We start from the raw sequence: 21475 nt of genomic DNA, 5'->3' as shown, positions 1-21475 counted from the left end.
CTGCTATTTAATATATTCATAAATGATCTAGAAACAGGGACGAAGTGCGAGATAATAAAATTTGCGGAAGACAGCAAATTATTTAGTGGAGCTCGGACTAAGGAGGACTGCGAAGAATTGCAGAAGGACTTGAACAAACTAGGGGAATGGGCGACGAGATGGCAGATGAAGTTCAACGTTGAAAAATGTAAAGTATTACATGGGAAGCAGAAACCCGAGATACAACTATACGATGGGAGGGATGTTATTGAATGAGAGTACCCAAGAAAGGGACTTGAGGGTAATGGTGGACATGACAATGAAGCCGACGGCACAGTGCGCAGCAGCCGCTAAGAAGGCAAATAGAATGCTAGGCATAATCAAGAAGGGTATTACAACCAGAACAAAATAAGTTATCCTGCTGTTGTTTCGGGCGATGGTGCATCCGCATCTGGAGTACTGCGTCCAATATTGGTCGCCGTACCTTAAGAAGGATATGGCGTTACTTGAAAGGGTTCAGAGGAGAGCGACGCGTCTGATAAAAGGGATGGAAAACCTTTCATACGCTGAGAGATTGGAGAAACTGGGTCTCTTTTCCCTGGAGAAGAGGAGACTTAGAGGGGATATGATAGAAACTTACAAGATCATGATGGTATAGAGAGAGTAGAGAAGGACCGATTCTTCAAACTTTCAAAAAATAAAAGAACAAGAGGGCATTCGGAAAAGTTGAAAGGGGACAGATTCAAAACAAATGCCAGGAAGTTCTTCTTTACCCAACGTGTGGTGGATACCTGGAATGCGCTTCCAGAGGACGTAATAGGGCAGAGCACGGTACTGGGGTTTAAGAAAGGATTGGACAACTTCCTGCTGGAAAAGGGAATAAAGGGATATAGATAGAGGATTACTGCACAGGTCCTGGACCTGTTGGGCCTCCGCGTGCGCGGACTGCTGGGCACGATGGACCTCGGGTCTTACCCAGCGGAGGCATTGCTTATGTTCTTATGTTCATCCTCCAAGTCCAAATCCGTGGCCATTGAGTAGTAGAAATCTGCTGCTTTATCTCAATGCTCCAAATGTCTCTCAAGCTTGTTTTTGGGGTTTTATTCATATAGTTAGATATGAATTTATACCGCTTGGCTGCCTGATGCCCTAGCAAATCTGTCTGGAAGCATAGGCCCGGCAAGCCATACTGATTATTTAAATTACGCAACTCAGGGAACCCCTTCTGAATGGCCTGCTTCAACTGCAACCACTTATATGCTTGAGACTTTGCAATGTCGAATGATTGTTGCAGTCATGAAAAATCAGCAATTTCCCATTTGATAACACATTATCTAACATGCGTATGCCTGCCTGTAGCCAATGCTTCCAGAGGGTTTTAGACTCACCAATTTGAATCTTGGAGTGCAACCATAAGGATTGACACATGGATTGTTGTACTGGTACAGATGTTAAATTATTGATGAATTTTAAGGTTTTCCATGTGGCAAAAAGAATGCTATTGTGCTTATAAATTCTGGGTAACTTGATACTTAACATATGACATAACCATAATGGGATCAAAAAGATTAAATGGTTATATATTAATTAAATATGCATACACAAAACCATTTAGAAAAGTTAAAATGAACAGTAGACTATGTCCTAATTAGTATTTTATTGAATTTTATATATAGGGACAAGCCTCAGATTTATGGAGCAGATCTCTCCATAATGGGGTTTCTTCAAGAGAAAGAAAACCAATCTTCTCTTGCTCCTCGTGAAATCACCGTCTTTGTCCCAAACTACCTACCAAAATAATTAATATTTAATATTATAATCTATTACTAACACCTAAAAACTATTTAATTACTATCTAACTTAATTTATTTATCTGACTTTATTCCATTCTTCTTCCAATCATAAATCTACTGTGTAAAATTTGTCAATTCAATTCAATGATTCATCATGATAGGGGATTCTAAAAAAGTCTACATCCCAAGATGACAGATAACCGTAATGGGGACATAAGTTGCCATTCTAAGTAAAGCCAGTCTGGAAGATGCTCCAAGACTTCAGGAAGGATCCAATACATACCCTGACGCAGTATGAAAGCTTGATGGTATCTATAAAAATTTGGAAAATTTACCCCACCCGCCACAATTGTTTTTTGCAAAGATACTAAAGCTATTCTAGCAGTTTTACCCAGCCAAATAAATTTGGTGAGAATTCCATTCAATTTCTTATAAAAGGACCCCTGAAAATAAATTGGCAACATAATCATTTGGTAGCAAACTACAGGCAAAATCATCATCTTGACAGTTTGGACTCTTCTCCCACCAAGAGAGCTGTAATGGGTTCCAATGCTCACACATTTCTTTGACTTTCAGCAATAAAGATTTTTCATTTAATGTCATCGTGTCTTCCAATGTTTTTTTGAATCATGATACCTAAATATTTTATACCCTCTTCCTTCCAAAGGAATGGGAATGGATCAAATAGTCCTTTAAATTTGCACAGTGCACATTTAAAGGAAGAACCTCTGATTTGCTCCAACTTATTTTGTACCCAGAAAGTTTACCAAATCTATCAATCAATTCCAGTAAATGCAGAATGGAAGATTCAGGATTCTTCAAATGAAGCAAGATGATATCTGTATAAGCAGAGATCTTATATTTTCAACCTGCATAAGGAATCCCCTATATCTCCCTTGCCTGCTGTATAGCCAATAACAAGGGTTCCAAAACAATATCAAAAAGCAAAGGAGATAAGGTACATCCTTGTCTAACTCCCCTCTCCAGACAAAAATGTTCTGAAAAAGTATTATTAATATACTAGTCTTTAAGCCCGTTACATTAACGGGTGCTAGAATAGATGTGTCTGTCTGTCTGTTTTTCTTTATCTCTCTCTCCTTGGCCGCTGTCTGTATCCTTCTGTCTCCCCCTCCCCCCCAAGCAAAGCTGTCTGCCCCCAGCACCCACCTCCCCCCAAATGTCTCTCCATGACCCTCTTCTGTCTTCCCCCCAGAGCAAAGCTGTCTCTCCCAGCACATCTCCCTCCAAAGCAGCCCCCTTTCCCTATCTCTCCATGGCCCCTTCTGTCTTCCCCCAGCACACCCCTCCCCCCCAAAGCAGCCCCCTTTCCCTCTCCCTGTATCTCCATGGCCCCTTCTGTCTTCCCCCCCCCCCGAGCAAAGCTGTTTGCCCCAAGCACACCCCTCCCCCCAAAGCAGCCCCCTTTCCCTCTTCCGCTGACTCTCTCTCTGGCCTCCTTTCTCTGTCTTTCTGTCCCTCTCCCTGCCCCTGTGTCTTTCTTTCTTTCTGTCTCCCTCCCTCCCGCTGTCTGTCTGTCATTTTTCCCCATTTCCCTGTGCAGCAGCATTTCCATCCCACTTCCCTATGCAGCAGCAATAGCATTTTCCTCCTATCCCCCCCTTTCCTGTGCAGAAGCAATAGCAGCATTTTCCCCCACCCCCCTTTCCCTTCTCTTACCTTCTCTTCCCTGCTCCGTTCGGCCCCTCCCCCTTCTTTTACTGCCATTGTGCTTGATCTGGCCTGCTCCTGACCCTCCCACCATCGACAAACCTCGGAGCTCCAGCCGTGTAGGCAGAACTTTAAACACGGTGCTTCGCGGCTTTCTACTGCCGATTTCCTCTGCCTCGTCTGTCTCCGATGATGTCGTCAGAGACACGGCAGAGGAAATCGGCAGTAGAAGGGCGCAAAGCAGCGTGTTTATAGTGCTGCCTACGCCGCTGGAGCCGGGAGGTTTGTGAAGGGTCAACGGCCGGAGCGGGGCTGCTGTCCACCACTCAGTTGCTGCCACTGGTGCTGCCTACGCCGCTAGAGCCGGGAGGTTTGGAGAGAGCACAGTCGCGCGCACGCGCCTCCAGCCCCTTTAAGCGCTGTGAGGTGTCAATTAGAATGTTGCCACAGAAGCACACCTCACGGCGCCAGGACTCACGAATTTTTGAGAGCGCATGTGCGCTCTAGCGTTTTATTATTATTGATAATCTGGCAGAAGGGGAACTATACAAGGTTTGAATCATTTGTATAAATCTGGATCCTATTCCAAACCAACCCATCGCTTGATACATGATAGTCCATTTCACACAATCATAGGCCTTCTCTGCATCCAAAGAGACTGAGAAAGCCGGATCATTCATTGTTTTTTGATAAACTTAGCATATAGAATGCTAATCTAGTATTATTTGAAGAATGTCTTTGAGCAACGAAACCCGTTTGATGCATATAAGGCAGTAGCGCACTAAGGGGGGGGCGGTCCGCCCCGGGTGCAAGCCCTGAGGGAGTGCTCCCGGCCTTGCCGTTCAGTCCCCCCACCCCCGAAGGACTGCTCGCCCCCCTGGCCTCCCTGCACCACCTATGAAGCAGCCCGCAGCGGGATCGCAATGTCAGCGATCTCTGCGCTGCTTCGGCGCTGCTTCCTGCGCCACGGTCCAGCCCCTCCTCTGACGTCAGAGGAGGGGCGGGACCGCGGCGGAGGAAGCAGCTCCGAAGCAGCGCAGGGATCGCTGACATCGCGATCTCGCTGCGGGCTGCTTTATAGGTGGTGCAGGGAGGCTAGGGGGGCGAGCGGTCCTTCCGGATGGGGTGGGCAGGCAGGCAGGCCTTCAAGGGGGAGGAGGGGTGACAGGCAGGCAGGCCTTCAAGGGGGAGGCAGGCAGGCCTTCAAGGGGGGGACAGGCAGGCCTTCAAAGGGGGGACAGGCCTTCAATGGGGGGGACAGGCAGGCTTTCAAGGGAGGAACAGGCCTTCAAGGGGAGGGGGACAGGCAGGCAGGCTTTCAAGGGAGGGACAGGCCTTCAAGGGGGGCAGGCAGGCCTTCAAGGGGGGGGGGACAGGCCTTCGGGGGTTGCAGGCCTTCAAGGGGGAGGGACAGGCCTTCAAGGGGATCAGGCAGGCAGGCCTTCAAGGGGGGGACAGGCAGGCAGACAGGCCTTCAAGGGGGGGTGCAGGCCTTCGGGCGGGTTGCAGGCCTTCGGGGAGGAGTGCAGGCATTCAGGGTTGGGATGCAGACCTTTAAGGGGGGGACAGGCCTTCAGGGAGGGGGCCCTGGTGTAGAAATACACGGAGGGAATGGGGGGGTTTCAAAGAGACGCACATATGCCAGACTTTGGGTGGGAAGAAATAATGGGTCTGAAAATAGAGAAGAGGGAGAGAGATGATGGACCATGGTTTTTAGAGAGGGAAGGAACAGAAAGGAAGTTGGACACAAGGGATGGAGTGGAGGGGGGGATAGAGATACTGGATAGGAGGGTAGTTGGGAAAAGAAAGGGAGAGATGGTGGACCCTGGGGTGGTGGGGAAGGAGGGAGAGCTGCTGGATGAAAGGGTAGTTAAGAAAAGGTGGATCTGTGGAGGGAGACAAAAAAAAGGAAAGATGCCAGACATCCGGGGAGGGAAGGGAAATGGGGAGGACAGAGATGGCAGATGGATGGTTAGCATGCAGAAAGAAGGAAGAAGGAGACCCTGGCAAGCAAGTTATCAGAAGACAACCAGAGCCTTGGACCAACAAGATTTGAAAAATAACCAGACAACAAAAGGTAGAAAAACTAATTTTATTTTCTGTTTTGTGATTACAATATGTCAGATTTGAAATGTGTATCCTGTCAGAGCTGGTGTTAGACCGCAAACGTGAGCTAGGATTTAACAGAGAGGAAAAGTCCTTTTTGTTTCTTTATTTTATTTACACCACAGCGCCAGTGTGGTTAGGAGAAGCCAAAGGGGGGTGAAAAAGCTATAAAATAAACCCACCAGGATGTTTGAAAAAAAACAAACAAACACCCAATTGGGCAGGAAAGTTGAATCGAAAAAGCAATTCAATAGGTTGAATCGAATCGAGCAGCACTAGTTTGCGCTATTGTCTTAGACTTTAGGACCTGGGATTGGAGAGAGATGGCATCCTCAGTACTTTATAATGCAAGTGAAACGAGGATTTGGTCAGACTTTTGAAGGGTCTGCAGAAGAAAAATATTGTATAGGCCGGGGACATGAGACAGAAGGAAACGGGAACTTTTCTTCCTTCTATTTTTATGAATGGCAAGGCTGAGGATGTCAGAGAGTTCAGTTAAAATATGTGCTTTATAAGAAAATATAATAATGTGTTTTATAAAGTTTATAAGCATTGCTGGCCTACCCGGTGAGGTGTTTCTAATGGTGGTGGTGGTGGCGGCAGCGTGTCAATGTGTTGAGAGGAAGTGGTGGTCTGGGAAATTCTGCTGAGCAAACTCCGGGCCCATTTCCACCCCCCAGTTAGTCCACTCCACTCAACTGGTTCACACACTGAGTGGGTCTTTGGGTGTTGTGCCTGGGTAGTTGTTTTGGGATCTCTTCCAGTGGTTTGTCAGTATCTTCTTGTGGTCCAAGGAAGGAAACTTTGTTAACCTTAGCATTGACCTTCAGAATATGTTTGTAACAGCGCTGCTTGTGTGGCATTAGGCTATGTAGTGATCAAAAGAAAAAACCAGACCTTTGCACATTTTTGCATTATATGGTGGGTGTATAAGGAGATTCACATTTCCTGCACAGCTAAGTCCTTGTTAAGTTACCTGTTCTTTCTGTATTTGACATCTAGCAAGGTCTCTGTTTGGAAGGAAAGATCTAAGCTTAAAAATGAAAAGTGGCCAGAAATTATGGTAAAAGCAGATAGCATTGCTGATTTTAAGAAAGGTTTGGACAAATTCCTGGAGTATAAGTCCATAGTCTGTTATTAAGACATGGGGGAAGTGTCTGCTTGCCCTGGATCGGTGGCATGGAATGTTGCTGTTCTTTGGGTTTTGACCAGGTACTAGTGACCTGGATTGGTTACCATGAGAATGGGCTACTGGGCATGATGGACCATTGGTCTGACCCAGTTAGGCTATTCTTATGTTATGTTCTCATCTGTAGGGGCCTTTGTTTTCACTTCTTGTTTTAATGTATTTTTTTTCTGGGAACTTATCAGTGTTTTTTAGAATGGGAACAAAAATGGAAGAGAATTAATGTGTGTGGAATGGGGAGATGGGGTTTACTAATTTCTTCAGCAAAATAATTAAATCCACTTCAACCAGACATAGGAGAACTCGCGCACTATTCACACACCCTCCAACCAAAATCGTCAAAAGAAAAAAAAACTGTTCGACAACCTCCTAACACTCGACCCTCAACTCTAAAACCTATTGACCTCGACCACAAACTACAAAACCTTCAAAAAAGAAATAAAAACCCTTCTATTCAAAAACCCGAACTAACACAATCAGAACTGTCCCAAGCATCACCTGCAACTACTCCATAAGTACTTCTGATGTCATGACAATTCAGACATAATTTATGTTATGTTTGGATTAATGGTTACATATATGAGGTTCAATAAAAGAAAATTTTCAGTGCCTGTTTCTATTATGACCATTTATTTTTCATGGTTATTACAAAAAATATTTTTTTACATTGGGGGGTGTGTGTCAAAAAATGATGGGCCCCGGGTGCCACATACCCTAGGTACGCCACTGATATAAGGGAAAGCCTTGGCTAATCTTAAAGCCAATAGCTTAGCCAGGAGTTTTCTATCCACATTAATTAAAGAAATAGGCCTGTAGTTTGAAACCAACATGGGATCTTTATTTGGCTTTGGCAAAACAATAGTTAAAGATTCTGCCATAGTACCTGAAATACAACCTTTAGTTAGTTGTGATTGATATAAATTTAGAAGATGAGGTAAAAGTGTAATTTGAAATGATTTGAAAAACTCCACAGTGAATCTATCACTGCCCGTAGCGGATCCAACTCTGAGGGATTTCAATGTTGCCTGGAGGCCCTTAAGTGATATAGATATATGAAGATTTCCTTTTATAAGCTCGGGAATTTTTGGCCCATGAATTAACTTTAAAAATTCTAATCCCTCAATTTCTTTATTTGAATAAAGCTCAGAAGAATTTAAAGCTTTGTAATAGTCCAAAAATTGTTTTAGAATATTCCCAATTTGAGAATGAGTTTTACCTCTCTCATCTTTAATAGCCACAATCTTTACTTTTCTTTTTTTGCTTTGAGATAATTAGCCAATAATCTTCCCACTTTATTCGAGTTTCCATAATGCAGAGCTTGCTGAGAAAACAAATCTTTCCTAGCCAATTGTGAGGAAATCTCATTATATTTATATTTAGCTTTCAACAGAGCCTGCAAAGTATTCTGTTCCCATTTTGAGACCAATTGTGCTTTTTATGTTTGTGTTATTCAGAGATGAGTTCTTTATGGCCCTTGATGGATCTGATGCTCAAGATGGTTTTTCTTGTGGCTCTTACCTCAGCAAGATGTTACTTGGAGCTACAGGCTCTTTCTTGCAGGGAGTCCTTCCTCAATTTCACAGAGGCCGGACTTTCTTTATGTATCGTTTTGTCCTTTTTGCCTAAGATTGTTTTTACTTTCTATGCCAAACAAGAAGTAAGTTGTTGGTGTTCCAGTCCACAGCTTCTAAGGAAGAGGACCGGATTCTGAAAAAATTGGATGTGAGAAGAGCGCTTTTGTGATATCATGAGGTCACCAACGAGTTAAGACGTTCTGACCATCATTTTGTGCTCACTATTAAGACCATCTCTTTTTTTAAATAATTCCTAGCATCCTGTTTGCTTTTTTGGCCACTGCCGCACATTGGACGGAAGGTTTCATCGTATTGTCTACGTTTGATACCCTGATCCTTTTCTTGGGCACTAATCCTCAAAGTGGACCCTAGCATCCAGTAACTGATTCAGGTTATTCTTCTCAATGTGCATCATTTTGCATTTGTCCACCTTTATCCATTTAACAAAATGATCAGAACATCTAAGCCATCTAAGAGCACCAAAAATATTTGACCATCCAACCATATCAAATGGCTTCTTCGCATCCAAAGAAATGCCTATGGTTGACATGCTCTTCCATTTAGCCAAATCAAGTAAAAGCATGACATGATTGTATCTACTGGACCCAAATGTTATATTCTATATTAATTGCAGACAGCACAACACACTAATTGTAATACCATTCTGTAGAACATTGTAATAATCAGTATGCCTAATCACTTAACAAAACACTAGAGTCAAAAGAGCCTTGTGTGTTAAAAACATCACACAAATTTAAAAAGTGCCCTCACTATTTTAGAAACTTGATTATTAACAGTAAGTTGGGAAATGAAAAGTAAGTCTTTATAAGATGATAGGGTCAGCAAGTGATCTAAATAACAAGCAGTAGTGATGAGTCAGTAATCTGCCTGTAACCCACATAGCTCTACATTTTTCCAGATTTAATTTCAATGGATGAGACTCTGTACTCTAGGATTATACACCACAAGAGTCAATGTTTGCTTTACTTCTGAGCTCTGGATCACTCCAGTATTGGCAGGTCTTGAAACAGCTGCTAGATTAATCTTTATTTGTTCATATGGCATCATATGTCAAATACTTTTCAGCAACATCAAGAAACAGATTATATATATATAATGATTTGGAACTTGGCTGCAAAGCAGATGGATGTGTGATTGCTGTGCTCTTCCCCTAGAAGCACTTACAGCTAAACTATCAGTATTTTAAAGTACTATATTCTTCCCCAGAAGATAAAACATTTATTTAGGATGGCAGCAGGAAGACAAACACACTTAGAGGCTATTTTTCCAGCATTGGAATCAGCTAAAAGATCAAAGCCTGACCCACCCACACCTTCTAAGGTGCCATTACTGAAGGATTCCATGGAAATTTTAGAGCAGCTGATTGGGAGAGATGAAAGGTATAAAGGAGCTATTGCAAGAAAATTCAATTAAGCTTTCATCAGTCCAAGAGGAGGTGACAAACCTTGCAAAACAAGTGCAGGTCTGTAACACTAGACTGGAAAGCTGTGAGAACCGGGTAACTGACTGAGAATAAGCTGATCCAATGCCAGTCAGATCACAAGGCTGTTATGCGTCTGACAAAAGAATTGGAAGATCTTAACAGGGGAAGAAGAAAGAATGTCAGATTAATATAGGTCTTCCTGAGGGAGCTGAGGGTTCAGATTTTATAAAGTTTTTCGAATATTTTATTCTGAAAACGCTCTCACTGAAATTCCCTCAATCATTAAAATTTGAAAGAGCCCATCAAGTCCCATCGCAAAGGAATAATGGTCAGAATGGCCCCAGGCCACTAATCTTTAAAATGCTTCAATTCTCACAAGCATTGGAAATATTAAAGATGGCCAGAGAAAAAATAAATTTAAAGTGGCAGGATTCAAAAATATTTCTCTTACCTGACTTTGCAAAGTGTGAGAGAGAAATTTTTGATGCTCTGCCCACAACTAGGCCAGTACTGGGCAGACTTGCACGGTCTGAGTCTGTGTATGGCCATTTGGTGGAGGATGGGCTGGGGAGGGCTTCAATGGCTGGGAGGGTGTAGATGGTCTGGAGTAAGTCTTAACAGAGATTTCGGCAGTTGGAACCCAAGTACCGGGTAAAGCTTTGGATTCTTGCCCAGAAATAGCTAAGAAGAAAAAAAAATTTAAATTGAATCAGGTTGGGCAGACTGGATGGACCATTCGGGTCTTTATCTGCCGTCATCTACTATGTTACTATGTTAACTGAGACAGATGGAAGCAAATTACAGGTTATTATATCCAGCGGTGATGAGGGTCACCCACTGCAATAAGACCATTCATTATGTGGACACAGAAAAGCAGCAGGAATATATTAATCAATTCACAGAAGAAATGTCATAAATTTATGGGACTGAACTTGATAAAGTTGAAGAGCTTACATTGTTTTACTTTTGGATTTGGTTACAGTGTGAATGGCTTGGGAGGAAAGGTAACTGCTTTTTATTTTATGGAGATTTTTGAGTTGGGAAAAAAATGGACATAAGATAGCTACATTCGAAGATGGTTATTTTCAAAGAAACTGAGTCAGAATTCTAACTTTGAAATCGTTAATCTTCATCCCGGTTTACAGTGCTCTCAATGGATAAAGAATTGGCTACATAGGATTGTCTAAGAGGCCTGTCTGTCACATATTCATCACTGTAATAGGAAGTTGGAATGTGTAAATAGTGTTTCTCTGGTGGGGTTTGGACATACAAGTTGTTTATTGAACTAGCACAGATTTAAATTATAAAAGTGGAACTATAAGACTTTATCCAGCTTGCTCTGCTTCGGTTGTGATTCGGGCTTATAATAAGCATGGTCACCAGCATGGGAGGAGGCTGAAGATGAACTGCCCTCTATCGGAGAGCTGGAGTACAGTCTGTGAGATCCTTGCAATGAATGCTATGCTTGAGCAACGCTGTGAGACACTGAAATATACTGTACAGGGTTTATAGTAGTGGGGTGGCAGAGGTTAAATGTTTAGTATTTTTATTTGGTATGTTTTAACTATTTGAGGGATGAGTTAAGAGAAGTAATGGTAGAGGATTGGTGTGAAAGATGAATGTGAGATTGGTGCGTGTTGCAGAGGGTTCTTTTGTCCACAGAGGAAAATCTTATAGCCGCTGGATGGAGATACTATGGTGGAACCCTGGTGGAATATTCGGTAACAGCTGGAATATAAATAAAGTACAGGAGCTGTTTGGAAACCGGCCTTTGTCGTGGATGAAGAGAGTGTTTTCGGTGTGTTTGAGATTGATAGCTCCAGGCTGTACATGTGCGCTGTGGGTAAATGGGTTATATTGAGGAATGATTGGATTTATAAGTAAACAAGGGAGTATGAGTGTAAAATTATTGATCTTGATATATAATAGCGTTTCGGGAATTATAAAAGTGTGGATAAGTCAGGAAGTCAGTTTCATGTTTAAAATGGGAGTATTCAAGTGCATTAATATTACTTTAATTAATTGTTAAGATAAATATATAATATCTGTGATCGCTATAGATAAATATGAGATATTTCTTTTATTCAAGGTATAGCTTATGAATTCAATTAAATTTGAATGATTTATTGAATTTATTTATTAAATTTAAAATGTTTGTGTTATGTAACTTTATACTGTTTCATGAATTATTTTAAAATCCTAGAAGGTTTAAATGAAAGTTTTCTTTTTTTCTTATCTTTATTCATTGTAAAACCAGCATAAAGTGCAACATATTATCAATGAATTATAATAAGTTATTTATCAGATGTATATGGATCAACTGAACATCCGGACTTAATAATATAATTGGTATTGTTTTATAGTTCTATTTGAAAAAAGTGGAAGTGGATAGATAAATAACAATAAGTAAGAATGCTCCACTTATATGAATTTAAAGCACTACCTCCGATGAAAGAAAAAGCCTCAGGTATTATTACTTTCTCCGATCTACTCGTGATTCCCTTCTTTATCATGCCTGTTTGCGTTCTTCGCTGCCATCGCACATTGCACCGACAGCTTCATAAGAACATAAGAAGTTGCTTCTGCTCGGTCAGACCAGAGGTCCATCTCGCCCAGCAATCCGCTCCTGCGGCGGCCCATCAGGTCCATGACTATAAGGTGATCCTTGTCTAAAACCCTTTAATCCCCTTTATCCTTCTATCTGTACCCTTTCATAATCCTATCCCTACCTCTATCTGTATCCTTCAATTCCTTCAGGAATTTATCCAATCCTTCTTTGAAACCCCATAGTGTACTCTGTCCTATCACAACCTCCGGAAGCGCATTCCAGGTGCCCACCACCCTCTGAGTGAAAATGAATTTCCTAGCATTGGTTCTAAACCTGTCCCCTTTTAACTTCTCTGAGTGCCCCCTTGTTCTTGTGGTTTCCAATAGGCTGAAGAATCTGTCCTTATCTACCTTCTCTATGCCTTTCAAGATCTTGAAAGTCTCTATCATGTCTCCCCTGAGTCTCTGCTTCTCCAGGGAGAAGAGCCCCAGCCTTTCTAACCTGTCTGCGTATGAAAGGTTTTCCATACCTTTTATCATTTTTGTCGCTCTTCTCTGAACCCTCTCAAGTATCACCATGTCCTTCTTAAGGTACGGTGACCAATATTGGACATAGTACTCCAGATGCAGGCGCACCATCGTACGATACAGCGGCATGATGACTTCCTTCGTCCTGGTTGTAATACCCTTCTTAATAATACCCTTCTTAATAATACCCAATATTCTGTTTGCTTTCTTCGAGGCTGCTGCGCATTGCGCCGTTGACTTCATTGTTGTATCCACCAGCACACTCAAGTCCTTTTCAAGGTTACTTTCCCCTAGTACTAATCCCCCCATTTTGTAGCTGAACATCGGGTTCTTTTTCCCTATATGCATGACCTTGCATTTCTCTATATTGAAGTTCATTTGCCATTTATTTGCCCACTCCTCCAGTTTGTTTAGGTCCCTTTGTAGGTGTTCACATTCCTCCGCGGTCCTATCGATTAATACGCCCAGGTCCTTTTCCTGTTCAGTTCTTCCCAGAGTTGCACCTGATATACTATACTCGTGTTCCTTATTTTTTCTGCCTTAGTGCATCACTTTGCATTTTTCCACATAAAACTGCATCTGCCATTTATCTGCCCATTTCTCCAATCAGCTCAAGTCGCTCTGGAGTTCCTCACTGTCCTTCTGTGAGTTGATTGCCCAGCATAGCTTTGTGTCATCTGCAAACTTGATGATCTCACTGAATGTTCCATCCTCTAGGTCGTTGATGAAAATATTAAATAAGATGTGCCCAAGTACCGAGCCCTGGGGCACACCGCTAGTCACATTCTCCCAGTCTGAGAACTTCCCATTTAGCCCACTATCTGCTTTCTGTTCTTCAGCCAATTGCCTATCCATCTTAGTATATCTCCTATTCCATGGCCTTACAGTTTCCTGAGGAGTCTTACATGTGGAACCTTGTTGAACGCTTTCTGAAAATCCAAGTATATAATATCCACCGGTTCTCCATTATCAATTTGTCTGTTCACTGTCTCAAAAAATTGAAGTAGGTTCGTCAAACATGACTTCCCTTTCCTGAATCCATGTTGGCTGGCTCTCATCAGGTCGTGTGTGTCTAAGTGCCGGGTTATGCTATCCTTGATCAGCGCCTCCACCATCTTCCCAGGGACCAACGTGAGACTCACAGGTCATCTAGTTGGTCCGGTACTTCTCTTGATCCTTTTTTAAATATCGGTGTGACGTTCGCTATTTTCCAGTTGTCCGGTATCTGTCCTGTTTTTATTGACAGGTTGGCAAGTTTTTGCAATAGTTCTCCGATTTCCACTTTTAGCTCTTTCAAGACTCTCAGATGAATTCCGTCTAGTCCAGGAGATTTGTCACTTTTGAGTTTGTCGATCTGGTGGTAAATCTGGTCCAAGTCCACTTCTACTGTGGTAAGGCTGTCCTCTGTTACTCCTTTGAACACTTTTACTGCTTCTGGAATTGTTGCAGTGTCTTCCTTTGTAAAGACAGACGCAAAGAAGGAATTTAGTCTCTCTGCGATTTGTTTGTCTTCCTTGATGTACCCTTTCCTTCCCTGGTCGTCCAGCAGTCCCACTGCTTCTTTTGCGGGTTTTCTCCCTTTCATGTACCTGAAGAAGAGCTTGAAGCTTTTGGTCTCATGCGCTATTTTCTCCTCTTAGTCCTTTTTTGGCATCCCTCACCGCCCTGTGACACTTCTTCTGATCTTCCTTGTGTTTGTTCCAAGTTTCGGTTGTTTATCCCAGGACAAGCAGGCAGCGTATTCTTGACTGATGGGTGATGGCACCGACGGAGCCCCAGTACGGACAATTTTTGAGTGATTGCACTCTAAGAACTTGGAAAGTTCTAGTAGGCCGCACCGCGCACGCGCGAGTGCCTTCCCGCCCGATAGAGGCGTGCGGTCCCCAGTTTCTTAGTTTCCGCGGAGCTAAGAGTCGCATTTTTCAACGGCTGTTGAAATTTTTTCTTATACGCCTTCCCGCTCGCGAAACCTTTTTGGGAGTTTTTTCCCTTCTTTCTTTTCTTTTTCTAAAAAAAAAAAAAAAAAACGAGAGTTTATTTCTTTATTTTTTTCTTCATTTTGGTTTTGCCCCGGCGGGGCCTACTGCCACCATCGAGGCCTCGGCCTTCGATTTGGCAGAAGCCGTTTTCACTTTCATGCCCCCCCAGCCAGGGTTTAAAAAGTGCCAGCGGTGTGCACGGCCTATATCCCTCATGGACCCGCACAACTGGTGCTTACAGTGCCTGGGTCCTGAGCATCAGGCTTCCACCTGCACCCGCTGTGCCACGTTAAAAAAACGTACATTAAAAAATCGCCAGATACAACAGCGATTACTCTTCGTTGCTGATATGTCCGATCCTGCGGCATCGACACCGGCATCGGCCCCATCACAGTCGGCACCCACTTCGTTGACACCGCGCGATACCGCGCCGGCGTCGCAACATCCAGGTAAGCCGGCTAAGAAGCCTTCCCCGCTAGAGCGTCCTCCGGTCTCGATTGCAGCGAGCCCAGTCCTGCCGACCATGAAGCGCCCGCGGAAGTGCTCCGCCCCTATCGAGGTGAGTCCCTCGACCTCGGGCTCCTCATCTTCGGGGCATCGAGCAGCACCGCAGGTACCGCAAAAGAAAAAGGCGGTACCGGTGCCCTCTTTGGATGAGCGCATTGCAGCCGTCCTACAAACGCAGCTCAAGGAGCAGTTACAACAACTCCTTCCTGCTCTATTGGCACCAAACCTTCCGGTCCCGTTCCGGTCTGAGCCGCCGGTACCGGCAGTGGAGCAACCTTTATTGTCTGCGTCCACTGTCTCGGTACCGGTTCACTCGGCCTCATCGATATCGATGCCAGTTCTTGCACCGGAACCGAGAGCCCAGCATCAGTCGGTGCAGACTTCGGCACCACTGCAGTCGGTAACATCTCCCGGTACCGTATCTATGAGGTCGGGTAAGTCGGCACGCAAATCCCAACACCTAGAACCCTCTACTCCGGAGACTCGAGACTGTAGCTCCCATATTAGGGACACTGATCTGTGGGGTGACTCCGAAGAGCCTTTTCTTTCTGAGGGTGAGTGTTCCTCGGATGAGGATGATCCTGCTGCTCCAGATCCATCCTCAAAACAGGATTCTACATCTTTCACTTCCTTCCTGAAAGAGATGTGTGAATCTCTTTCCATTCCTTTGGAGGCTGAGTCTAAAAAATCCAAGGCCTTCCTTGATGCCCTTGACTTCGATCAGCCTCCAAAGGAATTTTTGAAACTCCCTCTTCATGACATCCTGAGGGAAACTTTCTATAAGAACCTAGAGACTCCTTTGACCATCCCAGGAGCTCCCCGTAAATTAGATTCATTATATAAAGTAATCCCTATTCCTGGATTCGATAAGCCACAGCTTCCACATGAATCTCTGCTTGTGGAATCTACACTTAAGAAGTCCACTGGAGCCAGTGTATATGCTTCTGTCCCTCCTGGCAGAGAGGGCAAAGCCATGGACAAATTCGGTAAGAGGTTATACCAGAATGCAATGTTAGCTAATAGATCTGGTAATTATGCTTTTCACTTTTCTTTTTATCTCAAGCATCTCCTTACCACCATGGCTTCCTTTGAAAGGTACCTTCCTCAGCGGAAACAACAGGCTTTCCACCACTGCTCGTCTTCTCTTTTCCAACTCCGTAAATTTATGGTAAGATCAATTTATGACACGTTTGAGCTTACCACTAGAGCCACGGCCATGTCTGTGGCCATGCGCCGCCTTGCCTGGCTTAGAGTATTCGAGCTTGATGTCAACCATCAAGATCGGTTGGCTAATGCCCCATGCCTGGGGGATGAGCTCTTTGGGGAATCCATGGACTCGACCACCCAAAAGCTCTCCGCCCATGAGACTCGCTGGGACACTCTGCTCAAAACGAAAAAGAAAGCTCCACCGGCACGACCTTTCAGACAGCAGTCGGCCTATCAACGCCGTTATGTGGCTCGTCCATTGCCATCAGCTCCCCAGCAACCTAGGCGTCAACGTCAGCAACAACGACAGACTCCTAGGCCACAGCAACAGCAACCTGTGAAGCCACCTCCACAGCAAAAATCTACGCAGCCCTTTTGACTTGATTCTCCAGGGCATAGCCAGCGTTCAAACATCTACCTACCTACCTCAACCTATAGGTGGCCGTCTCACTTTTTTCCTCAGCCGGTGGGAAGTTATCACTTCAGACCAATGGGTCCTCAACATCATCCGCCACAGCTACTCTCTCAACTTTCAGACCCTGCCTGCCCAAAGTCTACCAAGAGAGTCTGCTTCGAACACTCCTCAGTCTTCCCTCCTTCTCCAGGAGGTTCAATCCCTCCTCCTTTTGAACGCCATAGAGGAAGTTCCTCTAGATCAAAAGGGACAGGGATTCTACTCCCGTTACTTTTTAGTCCCCAAAAAAACAGGAGATCTCAGACCAATTCTAGATCTTCGCGATCTCAACAAATGCTTAGTCAAAGAAAAATTCAAGATGCTTTCTTTAGCCACTCTCTACCCTCTTCTCAATCAAGATGACTGGCTATGCTCCCTCGATCTCAAAGAGGCATACACTCACATACCGGTCAATCTGACCTCCAGACAGTACCTCCGTTTCATGATCAATCACTGTCATTACCAATACAAGGTGCTGCCCTTCGGCCTTGCCTCCTCTCCAAGAGTGTTCACCAAATGTCTGATTGTGGTGGCGGCCTTTTTACGCTCTCACCACCATCAGGTCTTTCCTTACCTGGACGATTGGTTGATAAAGGCCAATTCATCTCAGACAGTATTCCTGGCCACCAACCAGACCATCCTGTTTCTCCAACTTCTGGGGTTCGAGATCAATCTACCCAAATCTCATCTCATCCCCACTCAGAGACTGCAATTCATTGGAGCGGTGTTAGACACAGTCCTCATGAGAGCGTTCCTGCCGTCCAACCGTCTTCAAACTCTTCAGTCTCTATGTCAGCAGGTGCTTCCACAACGTTCCATCTCTGCCAAGCAAATGATGATACTCTTGGGTCACATGGCCTCCACAGTTCATGTCACACCCTTCGCATGTCTTCACCTGCGCACTCCTCAATGGACCCTAGCTACCCAGTGGTCCCAAGCGACAGATCCCTGCTCACGACACATATCTGTGACATCGTCTCTTCGTCAGTCTCTACAATGGTGGTTGATATCCTCAAATCTCTCCAGAGGTCTTCTGTTCCATCTACCTCCTCATCAACTTGTCATCACCACCGACGCCTCCCCTTATGCCTGGGGAGCTCATTTGAACGAATTCCAAACTCAAGGACTTTGGACAGCCCAGGAAATGAAGCATCACATCAATTTCCTGGAACTCAGAGCGATGTTTTATGCCCTCAAGGCCTTCCAACATCTTCTCTTTCCTCAAGTCCTCCTGCTGTGCACAGACAATCAAGTTGCGATGTACTACATCAACAAGCAGGGGGGGACAGGCTCTCGCCTCTTGTGCCAGGAAGCCCAGAAGATTTGGGCTTGGGCCACAGATCACCAACTTTTTCTGAAAGCTATCTACATTCAGGGAGAACAGAATTCTTTAGCAGACAAGCTCAGCAGAATTCTTCAGCCTCACGAGTGGACACTCGATCCTTTAACTCTACAGTCCATCTTCGCTCAGTGGGGCACTCCTCAGATAGACCTCTTTGCAACTCCTCACAATCACCAGCTGCCCCTATTCTGCTCCAGACTCTACTTTCCTCACCGTCTGGCAGCGGATGCATTTCTCCTCGATTGGTCCAATCTGTTCCTGTACGCTTTCCCTCCTCTGCCTCTCATGTTGCGAACCTTGTTCAAGCTCAAGAGGGAAAGAGCCACCATGATTCTGATTGCTCCACGGTGGCCCAGGCAACATTGGTTCTCCCTTCTACTTCAACTCAGTGCCAGAGAGCCTTTTCTTCTTCCGCTTTTTCCTTCTCTGCTTACGCAACATCAGGAGACACTTCTGCATCCCAACCTTCCGTCTCTGCACCTGACAGCTTGGTTTCTCTCGGGCTGACTTCTCATGATACTTCTTTGTCTCAGCCCTGCAATGTTACCATCAGAAGTGGACACGATTTTCTTCCTGGTGTCTTCTTCATCAACATGATCCCACTTCCCTTGCTGTGGAGACTTTGTTGGATTATCTACTTTCTTTGTCTGACTCTGGCCTTAAGTCTACTTCCATCAGAGTCCACCTTAGTGCTATTGCTGCTTTTCATGAGCCAGTTCATGGAAAACTTCTCTCGGCTCATCCCTTGGTGTCCAGATTCATGCGGGGTCTTTTCAATGTGAAACCACCTCTTAAAGCCCCTCCTGTAATCTGGGATCTCAATGTGGTTCTTTCCGCCTTAATGAAGCCTCCATTTGAACCTTTGGCTACCACTTCTTTCAAGTTTCTCACTTGGAAAGTACTTTTCCTTATTGCTCTTACCTCTGCCAGGAGGGTCAGTGAGCTACATGCACTAGTTGCAGATCCACCTTTTACGGTCTTTCATCATGACAAGGTGGTTCTGCGTACACATCCAAAGTTTCTCCCTAAGGTTGTCTCTGAATTCCATCTCAACCAATCCATTGTTCTGCCTGTCTTCTTTCCGAAACCTCACTCTCATTCTGGAGAACAGGCTCTACATACTTTGGACTGTAAGAGGGCTCTAGCTTACTATTTAGAGCGTACTAAGCCCCACAGATCAGCTCCCCAACTCTTTCTGTCCTTTGATCCGAATAAATTGGGACGTCCTGTTTCTAAACGTACGTTGTCTAATTGGCTGGCAGCGTGCATTTCATTCTGTTATGCTCAGACCGGACTGACACTGGAAGGTTCTGTCATGGCCCATTGAGTTCGAGCTATGGCAGCATCTGTAGCTTTCCTCCGTTCCACTCCTATTGAGGAAATCTGCAAGGCTGCTACTTGGTCCTCAGTTCATACTTTTACATCTCACTATTGTCTGGATGCTTTCTCCAGACGGGATGGACACTTCGGCCAATCTGTTTTGCAAAATTTGTTTTCCTAATGGCCAACCTTCCCTCCATCCCTCTTTTTGTTAGCTTGGAGGTCACCCATCAGTCAAGAATATGCTGCCTGCTTGTCCTGGGATAAAGCACAGTTACTTACCGTAACAGGTGTTATCCAGGGACAGCAGGCAGATATTCTTGCGTCCCACCCACCTCCCAGGGTTGGCTTCTTAGCTGGCTTATCCTAACTGGGGACCGCGCGCCTCTGTCGGGCGGGAAGGCACTCGCGCGTGCGCGGTGCGGCCTACTAGAACTTTCCAAGTTCTTAGAGTGCAATCACTCAAAAATTGTCCGTACCGGGGCTCCGTCGGTGCCGTCACCCATCAGTCAAGAATATCTGCCTGCTGTCCCTGGATAACACCTGTTACGGTAAGTAACTGTGCTTTTCGTGCGTTTCCATGCTTTAAAGGAGTCCTTCTTTTCTTTTATGGCTTCCTTCACCTCTTTAGTAAGCCACGCCGGCTCTCTTTTGCCTTTGGTTTTCTTTGCTTTGGATATTCTCGGAATGTAGAGGCTTTGTGCTTCCATGATAGTATTTTTCAGGAGGGACCATGCCTGTTCTACCGTTTTGACTTTGCCCATCTTTTTCTTGAACCGTTTTTTCACCATGGCTCTCATGCTGTCGTAAAGTTGTGGTAGCTGAGGTTTCCCCTTTCCCCTTCCCGACATCGAGTTTGAAGTTGATCATGTTGTGGTTGCTGGTGCCCAGCGGGACCATGACTTCTACTTCCTTTGCCGGCCCAGTAATGCCATTTAGGACCAAGTCCAAGGTGACGTTTCCTCTTGTCAGCTCTCCCACCAATTGTTCCAGGAAGCAATCCCCTAGTACTTCCAGGAACATTGCCTCCTTGACACAATTTGAGGTTCCCAGGTCCCAGTCTATCCCCGGAAAATTGAAATCCCCCAAGATTATGACATTAACTGTCTTACATTCATGTTTAATTTCCTCTGTCATTTCCGAGTTTGTTTCCTCCCCCTGTCCTGGCGGTCGGTAGTAAAGGCCAATCTTTGTGTCAGCACTGTTGTGTCTGGGAATCTTTATCCAGAGGGATTCCAGCTTCTCTTCCGCTATAGTCTCTCTCACAGATTCTATTCCTTCACGAACATATAGGGCAATACCTCCACCTTTCTGCCCCACTCTATCTCTTCTGTACAGTTTTTTATCCCTGTAGTACTGTATCCCATTTGTTTTCATCATTCCACCAGGTTTCTGTTCTGCCAATGATTTCCAGTTCGTTGTTTTTCGCTATTGTCTCTAATTCTCCCATTTTGTTTCTCAAACTTCTAGCGTTCGTATACATACATTTGAGTTCCCTTTGTATTATCTTCTTGGACTCTTTAAGCTTAGCAGTGTCCCCTGGTTCTTTCGCGGTATTCTTTTTTCTGTGTTGTCTATCTTATATGCTTTGTGGACGTCCCCTCCTGTGTCTGAGTAGTTGTCCGTAGTTTCTTCTTTGGAACTTCCTGTCGCCCGGACCATTGACTGGTGGTCGACTGTTGGCTTTCCCCTGTCCTTTAATTTAAAGCCTTCTCAATGGCCTTCTTTATGTTGCCTGCCAATATTCTTGCTCCTTCCTCGTTGAGGTGCAGTCCGTCCTTCCTGTAGTACTTGCTTCTTCCCCAGAACGTTGTTCAGTTGCGCACGAAGTCAAAGCCTTCC

The 21475-nt window shown here is 44.6% G+C and overlaps 1 protein-coding gene across 5 annotated transcripts in view; it reads left to right on the top strand.

Moving 5' to 3' along the window:
* GAK (cyclin G associated kinase) overlaps positions 1–21475 on the top strand; it is a 652499-nt gene that overhangs the window by 439739 nt on the left and 191285 nt on the right. The gene's annotated exons all lie outside the window — the stretch shown is intronic.

The sequence above is a fragment of the Geotrypetes seraphini genome, chromosome 1 (genome assembly GCF_902459505.1).
Source record: "Geotrypetes seraphini chromosome 1, aGeoSer1.1, whole genome shotgun sequence".
NCBI lineage: Eukaryota > Metazoa > Chordata > Amphibia > Gymnophiona > Dermophiidae > Geotrypetes > Geotrypetes seraphini.
This window is presented reverse-complemented; position numbering and strand designations above follow the sequence as displayed.